The sequence below is a fragment of the Pteropus vampyrus genome, unplaced genomic scaffold, assembly GCF_000151845.1.
Source record: "Pteropus vampyrus isolate Shadow unplaced genomic scaffold, Pvam_2.0 Scaffold452, whole genome shotgun sequence".
NCBI lineage: Eukaryota > Metazoa > Chordata > Mammalia > Chiroptera > Pteropodidae > Pteropus > Pteropus vampyrus.
The window spans coordinates 425,870-433,744 of NW_011889233.1; the positions used below are offsets into that span (position 1 = coordinate 425,870).

Sequence of the window (7,875 nt, forward strand, 5' to 3'; positions counted from 1 at the left end):
CAAGAAGAAAAGCAGCACTCTTCTTTCTCGACACTTCTTGCCAGTGAGTTTGTGTTGTTTACTCAAATCCAGAATGTTATGAACATCTATAGAAAATAACAGAAGCAAAATGAAGCAAGGAAAGTTAGTCAAGAGACAAAAACCAGTCTCTTCCTTTATGATTCTCCTGATCCAGAAAGTGGGTCTGTGCAGGCGGACAGTGATACCTGGAAAGAACAGAGAGATAAATGACAGGTGCCAGGCCCTTGCAGGGGCTCCTGACTCCTTAGGCTCCCCTAAAGCCTGAGGAAGAACAAGGCTTTGATAGACAGTGTGGCAAGACACTCTTGCACTCCAACAACAGGTAACCAGAGGGGTCTTCAAAACCGCAAGTCAGATCATTTCACTTCTCTGCCAAAAATCCTTCTACGGTTTCCTCCTACTTGGAGAATAAAGTCTAAAGCCTCGCTTTGGACTACAGAGCCCTCCGTGGCTAGCTTTCCCTCCCTGCAGTCACCTCTCTGACCTCATTTCCCATCACTCTCCTGCATGCTCCTTTTGCCTCAGCTGCACTGGCCTCCCTTCAGGTCCTCCATCACACCAGGCTTTGTGTTGTCCCAGGGTCTTTGCACAAAGGGTCTAGTCTGCCCAGAGCGCTCCCTCCCCAGTTCTTTACTTGGAGAGCTCCTTCAGGCAGAGCTCTGCTCAAGTGACACCCCTTCAGGGAGCACTTCCCTGCCACTCAGTTAAATCATCTCACCTCCCACCCCAGGTGACTCTTAGATCGTCCTACTTTATTTCTGTCATGGAACGTGCCACAACAATAAATTATCCTCTATATTCATATAGATACTAGTCTATTCTCTCCATCCCCGCTGGAATGTAAGTTCCATGAAGGCAAGAACCATATCTGTCTTGTCTGATGCTCGATCCCCGTTCATTCGCGAAGATGTGAAACACATAATCTGGTTGTTACCTTGCCCTCAGATGTCTAGTCCAAGAGACTTTCAGGCATGTCTGAGGAGGCTAGGGCTGTCCTGAGCCCACGAAGCTCAGAGAGAGGACGCTGGGGAGGAGAGAGGAGATGGCGCAGAGACCAGGACTAGCACACTGGAAAAGAAAGTAGGTTTAGGAGCAAGAGCTGAGCCTGATTCACTAGACAACAATGAACTTTGTGGTGCTACCTGGATTCAACATTTTCTTGGGCTGTCTGGAGCCCCTGGACTTGAAAACCAGTAGCCCCAATTTCTATAAAATGTACTCTGCTGGCCAAGGAATGACATGTGATGCAAAACTGGAGAGATTGACCTGTTTTGACTGGTTCATGCTGGGAAAGGAACAGGAACTTGATGAATTTGCTGAAGTCTGGGGGTGGGGAGGGGGCGGGGGTGGAGAGGAAGGGAGGTGAAGAAAGAACAGAAGGAAGGGGTAAGAAACATCTGGAGAGTAAATAGTAAAAGGAATCCTCCTAAGTCTGGCTTGCGTGGATTACGGATGTAAAGAGAGGCCTGGGAGAGCAGTCAGAACTTGGATGCTGAGAGAGATATAGTTAGATTCGCAGAGGCAGAGATTTGGGGAGAAGCAAAGAGCTTACCGACTGCCTTTCTTCTCCCTGACGAGTGACTTCTGTTGGTGGGACAGCTCTCTGGCCATGCAGGTGCTTGCAGGCATGCGCTCCCTCTCAGAACCCTGGAGACTTTCCCCAGGAGCACAGTGGGAAGCACTTTAAAGCACTGCATCTGGAGAGGAGGTGTTCTGGAGCACACACCAGAGGGCCCTGTGGCTTGTGGAGGACTAAGTGGAGGATGTCACTCTCGGGAACAATCTGACAGGTTGCAGATATGAGGAAAAGTAGATAAGGTATGAATATGAAAGCAAGGAGATGCTTACACCAGTGCCAGGCCAGACAGAAGCCCCAGGTAGATCTGTCCATCCCTAGACAGACAAGGAACATCTCTCCATTCATCTGGTTCTCAGACTCTGCGGTTCTCAAAAGATGTGTTGAGACACACTGACACGTGGCAATCAGAGGGTAGTAACAGAAGTCAGAGGTTCCTGGTAGTATTGAAAGGACCAGGGTTTGTGAGTTTACATAAACAAAGAAATAAGTGGATACAAATTACAATGTCACTGTCAGCTATTACACATTACACTTTCTACAGGGAGCAAGAAAGGGAACATGGCAGTGCAGACTGCGAATTGCACAGGACATGAAGTAACAGGTCCTGACATAGAACTCCCTCCTTTGGTGCTTTGGGAAGTCACCTCTTCCCATTCTCACTTTCCATGGTTCAAGCTGGGCTGGGCCCAGCCCTCAGGCTCTAGACATGTGCGTCCGGCCAAACCACTCTAGCCAGCAGGGCCAGCCTAGAGATCTCAGCTGGGACCTCAGGAGAGGAGACACTCTCTCTGACCAGGTTGTAATCCTAAAATGCCAGAAGCCACTGCGTGGCATAATCTTACTCAGAAAAGAACCATCAGACTCTTCCCTTGTGCGAATCGAGTTCACCCTTCTCAGGAAAGCTCAAGAGGCCTCTGGGAGAGTAAGACAGAATTTGGCACTGGTACAATTTGCAGACAGTTGTGTTTGTTATCTCCTCATCTTTACGTGGCAGGAGGGCACTTCGGAAGCTTCGAAATCCTTGTAAGAACACTTCTTATCCAGGAAGGGTAAATGCGGAAAGTTCTGAGGTCTCTAGGGGAGGAATCAGGGCAAGTAAGGAGTCAACCCTTCCCTTAGATCCAGGATGAGAAATTCGACAGGCAAAATCCATACCCCGTTAAGAAATGTCACTAATTATTTGATTAGGAAGTGAGAAAGGAGGCACTAACAGATGTTCCAAAGAAGCGAATAGTAGAACCTCAGTCAATGAGTTAAGCCTGGGAAAATGCACATAAAATCAGGGATGTAACTTACCCTAATTTTTTCCAACCCAAGCAGAACATTCTCAAAGAGCCTCATTCGATTCTACAATTCTCTTCATCTGCGACAAGTCTGGCAGTCTCATCCATGTCCTTAGCCTAATGCTGCCAGGCCTACCACTTCCACCCTTTCAAGGCAGCTAAGGCCATGGCTCATGGCCCATTTCAGATACCTCTGCTCAAAGTAAAGCTTCACTTTTCTCAGTCTTGCCTCTGCTTCCACATCAGCATCCTCTGTAGTGTGGCTCTTAGCTGCACCATCACTGAGGATACAGCAGTGTGGCTTTTCCGAACAACTAGTGCATTCCCTCCATCAGCCATGTGGGGTGGCTGCTGCATTGGTGGCTAGGCTCCTGGCTTCTACCCTACAATGCTGTGGTTGAGTTCTTACACCAGGAAACAAATGGCACTTATGTCAAAGAAAACACAAGTAAAAGTCATCTAAATTTTGTCAGTGACAGGGGTGCTAACAGAATGCTCACATCTAATTTTGTGTCCCTAAGATAAAACAGAACACTGTTATCAGAACTTGGTTTTAGTTATTTTCATCCAACCCTCAGAAGGGACTCCAGGGGCCATAGAACCAGGTAGTAGTGTGGCTGGTGCAATGCTCTGTTCTTTCCCATCTGCTGAGGCTTCCTCTGAGAAATCCAGATCAGAGGATGTAAGCTGAGATGTGCTCATCTTTGACTGTATACTCGGACTTTGGAGTGCAATGCAAAGGCTGAAGAATTGAAGAAGGGGGAGGTGTGGGGCTCATCTGTAAAAGTCACAAAAGTGCAATTTGGAAGAGACTATCAGTTTATTGACTTAGTAAAAATGCATGATTTTTAACAGCACATTGCACCGAGGTTAAAGGCTTTTTCCCAGCCTTCTTTGAAGCTAAGTATGGTTATTTGACTAAGTTCTTGCCAGTGAGTTATTATTAGAAGCGTTGTGTGGAACTTCTAAGAAGTGTATTAAATCGAGAAGGGGTGAAAGCTCTTTTTTCCTTCCTCTATTCTGCTGCCAGGAACACATGTGATGGCTGGAGCCTCAGTTTCTATTTTGGACCATGAGGACAAAGGCCACTTTAGGATCGATAGAGTAGAAAGCCAAAGGAAGACAGGTCTTAAAGTCTTCCTGGGGCTGCCTAAGGCAATCCTGGACTACACATCTCTGGGCTGCTTTTACATGACAGACAAATATAATTCTGTCTTATTTACACTGCTATTACTTAGGGTTGTTCTATTATATGCAATGGAAACTCCAGTGGATTAGAGTTTCTCTGTTGAAGTTGCTATCAATTTTATAGCAAACTAAAATTCCTTTCTTCAGTTTGTGGTGACATTTTCAATAGAAGGTTTTCAAAAATAGAATTAGAATAACTTAAAAAGCAAAGGAAAGCAAAAAAAACAACCATTAATTTGGACTTCTTCTTCTTTTCTTTTGTTCTTCTCCATCCATAATTTACCAGATATTAACCAGCATTTATGATGGTTAATATCCCTCTCTAAGTAGCAGCAGTTGGAATACCTTGGAGTGGGAGGGTTGCTGACTGAGAGGGGCACGAAGGAGCCTTCCAGGGCACTGAATATGGTTTATGTCTTGACATACATGGTAGTTACACAAATATATACATACATTAACTGTCATCAGCTGCACACCTAAGATTAGTACACTTTAGTGTATACATGTTACACTTCAATAAAAATAATTTATAAAAATTCTATCTAAAATCCTACACCTTTTTATGGCTACCATAGATATTTTAGAAGTACTTTTCCTCCCCATATTTGCTATTCAAGAATTGAATAATTTTAATACTCTCGCTTTTATAGTACTCTCGCTTTCTTCCTTACCCAATTTTGTCAGATTGGGAGAGTGCCCAGTTAATAATAATTTTCCTAGACATCTTTGCAGCCAGGAGTTGTCATGAGATATATTGCTAGCTAATGAGAAATAAATAGAAGTCTGCTGAGTTCGGACTTCTAGAAAAGCTGTAGTTTTCTTGTTTGAAAAAAGGATAAATTTGGGTGATGATGATATGTCAGTGTGGGTTCCTCAGGTATAACAAATGTGCCAATCTGGTGGGGACTGTTGATAATGGGGGAGTCTGTGAATTTGTGGGGTGCATGGGAAATCTATGGAACTTCTCAATTTTGCTGTGAACTAAAACTGATCTACAAAATAAAGTCTATTGAAAAAACTTTTAGGATACAATTAAAGTTTTCTTTAAATATTTTTTGGGAGAGAGGACACCACATTTCTAGTCTATTAGAGGTCTTTTATTTCTTTACACCCATCATGCCGCATGAATGCATAGGGGTTGGATTCCAGCAGGAACCTCAGCCTCCTTTCCATTGGTTCCCACACAGTGAGCTTCTCTGGGTGGAGCTGGCTAGCGCTTCAGTTGAACCCAGGCACCTTTCTCTTTGTCATCCCTCTTTTTTGATCATTTTCCTTTACACATTTCAGGAAGCTATCTCAGTGCTTAGAGTGTTTAATATGCTCAATTCTTTTGGCAAGAATCTTGCCCTTAACTTGTTTGTTTACAACAATGCCAACTGCATGCTGGGTCACTCTGTAAACTCTTCCAGTTTTGCCATGGTTACATTCGTGGGGCATTTCTTTCTGAATAGTGCCCATTCCCTTGATGTGTGCAGTATCACCTTTCTTGTAGATTTATATCGATATGGCCAAAGAAACAACTCCATGTTTTCTAAAAGTCCCAGAGAACATATAGCAGGTGCTTCCTCTTTCCTTTTGTGTTGGTCATTTTGGTAAATTACTAGAGGATGGCAGTTCCAACCGAAAGGCAAAAAACATTTCAAAGGATAGATCCAGCCCTCGTGTGTCCTTTGCTCTCTGTCCTCTCCACCTCCTGCTTGTCCGCTCAGAATGTAGATGCTTCTTCAGATCATGAAGAGAAAAAAAAAAATAGAGAGAAGGTGGAACAGAAAGCTGGAAGAAGCTTGCGTTGTTGAGAACTGCTCCTAGGCAGCTGCACCAGCCTTAGACTCCCTATCTCTCTCACATGACATGAAAAAAAAAAAGCATTTAAGCCTCTGTGATTTGGGTTTCCATGCCCATTTGGCAATCTGCAACTGTGATATAAAGCTTTTAGCTTTAAGACTTCTTGAGACACAAGGGGACTCTCAGGTGCTAATTCACCATGGCTTCATATCATGGCATAGCAAGGGCCCGCGGCAAAAAAAGGGGGGACTCCGAAGACATGTCCCAAATGAAGCCTCCATCTGCACGCTCCTGTTCCCCCTTCTCTTGATAATAGTCTTCACGCTCACTACGGGAACTGAACTCTTCTGGAGATGAAAGGAGCTAAAGGAGGGTGACTCAACACTCAGAGGACCTTTGTTCGTATAAATTTTTCTGAGACCTAGTAGTAAAGTATTACATCAACTGCACCACTATTTCTCAATCTATTTTTAACAAATTTCCGCTTTTGATAAACACAAACTGTACTTTCTGTAGTTTGTATTAAGAAAAACCGGGCTTTCCTCTCCCCTGGAAAATTCCTAAGCATTTTCAAACTACATGAATTACCATTCTCTCCACCCAGGAGTTTCCAATTATTTCCCCACACCTCTTGAGGCTCAGTGGTCCAATTTAACTTTCCTAAGAGTCTGCAAACCAGACAGAAATCCTGGTAACTCTGGCGATGTCACAACTCGTGGGGGAAGTTGCATATGTGACAGAAGCAGGTGAAGGAGAAAAGCAGAGGAAGGGCTGGGCTGGAAAAAGGAACACAGAGTATACAGTTTTTCCCCAATTTGGCTCATCTTTTGCACCTGACTGCAAGTACATCCAGCTTTACTAAAAGAGTCTGTACTTCTTCCACTTCCAGAGACACTCCTACCTGTCCTCTCTTTCTCAAGGTCAACATTGAAAGGCCGTCCAAGGTGCTCAGCTGCCTTCTGCCTTTTTCCAAGGGTGGCTTGAGCCCTTGCAAGCTACCTGGTGATCTGACCTAGAAGCTGTGTGTGTAACTATGCGGTAGGGTTTTGGTGTTATTTTTTAGTCCTGTTCCTGGCCTGAAGGTCAGCTCTGTATGGACAGCAGATGGAGAAGAGAGTCAGGGAGGAAGGAACAGGTCAGATAATTTCTTTGAGATTCCAGTCTTGAGACTAGAATCTCCCAAGTTCTTATTTCTGTTTCACAGTCAAATGCAGATTCTTATAAACATTCATGCTTATAAGTGCTTAAATAACCTAGTAAATTTAGTAGCGAGAAACAGTAAATAATATCTTCCCTCTATTCCCTGTGTATTCAAAATGGTTAAGGACAGGGAGGGAGGGATGGATGAAAGATCATATCTGGGATCTGGGCTTAGGGCAGGAACTCAAACATGTGAAAGGTTGAGAGTTGCCTGGACCCTGGGTAACTGGGGTTGAGGGTCATTCCTTCCTTCTTGGTTTCAGAGAAAGAGCAAAGGCCATTGTCAGGAAGCCTAATGGGTACGCAGACACTCCCTGTTGGAAGCAGATGACATGACACCTTGGCCTATGCCCTTGTATCCTCCTGTGTGGCATCTTCAGGATTTCTTGGGGCTACTAGGGAAGTTGGGTCTAACCTGCAACCTCCAGGTACAGTGGGGAGCATAGTACAACGGTGAACACCATGACCCCAGAGCCAGACTGCCTGAGTCCCAAGTTAAGAGTTCAGCTCTTCCATTTTACCAGCTATGTGACTCCAGGCAAATTACTTAACTTCTTTATACCTCAGTTTTCTCATCTGTAAAATGGGGATGAGTGTGTCACCTCACAGAATGTCTTAACTATTAAATGAGTTCATCATTGTAGAGCTCTTTAGTACAGTGCCTGATATAGAGTATAATAGAATGGACAGTTAGCTATTGAACTGCTTTCTTATGTCTGCTATAACAAATCACCACAAACTTGGTGGCTTAACACAACAGAAATTTATTCTTTCATAGTTCTGGAGGTCAGAAGTTCAAAACCAGTATCCCTGGGCTAA

At 44.2% G+C, this 7,875-nt stretch overlaps 1 pseudogene; it reads right to left on the bottom strand.

The window, feature by feature from the left end:
- The window catches only part of LOC105306679, a 10,699-nt pseudogene extending 9,049 nt beyond the window's left edge, over nucleotides 1-1,650 (bottom strand).
- Between the last annotated feature and the right edge of the window lie 6,225 nt (nucleotides 1,651-7,875).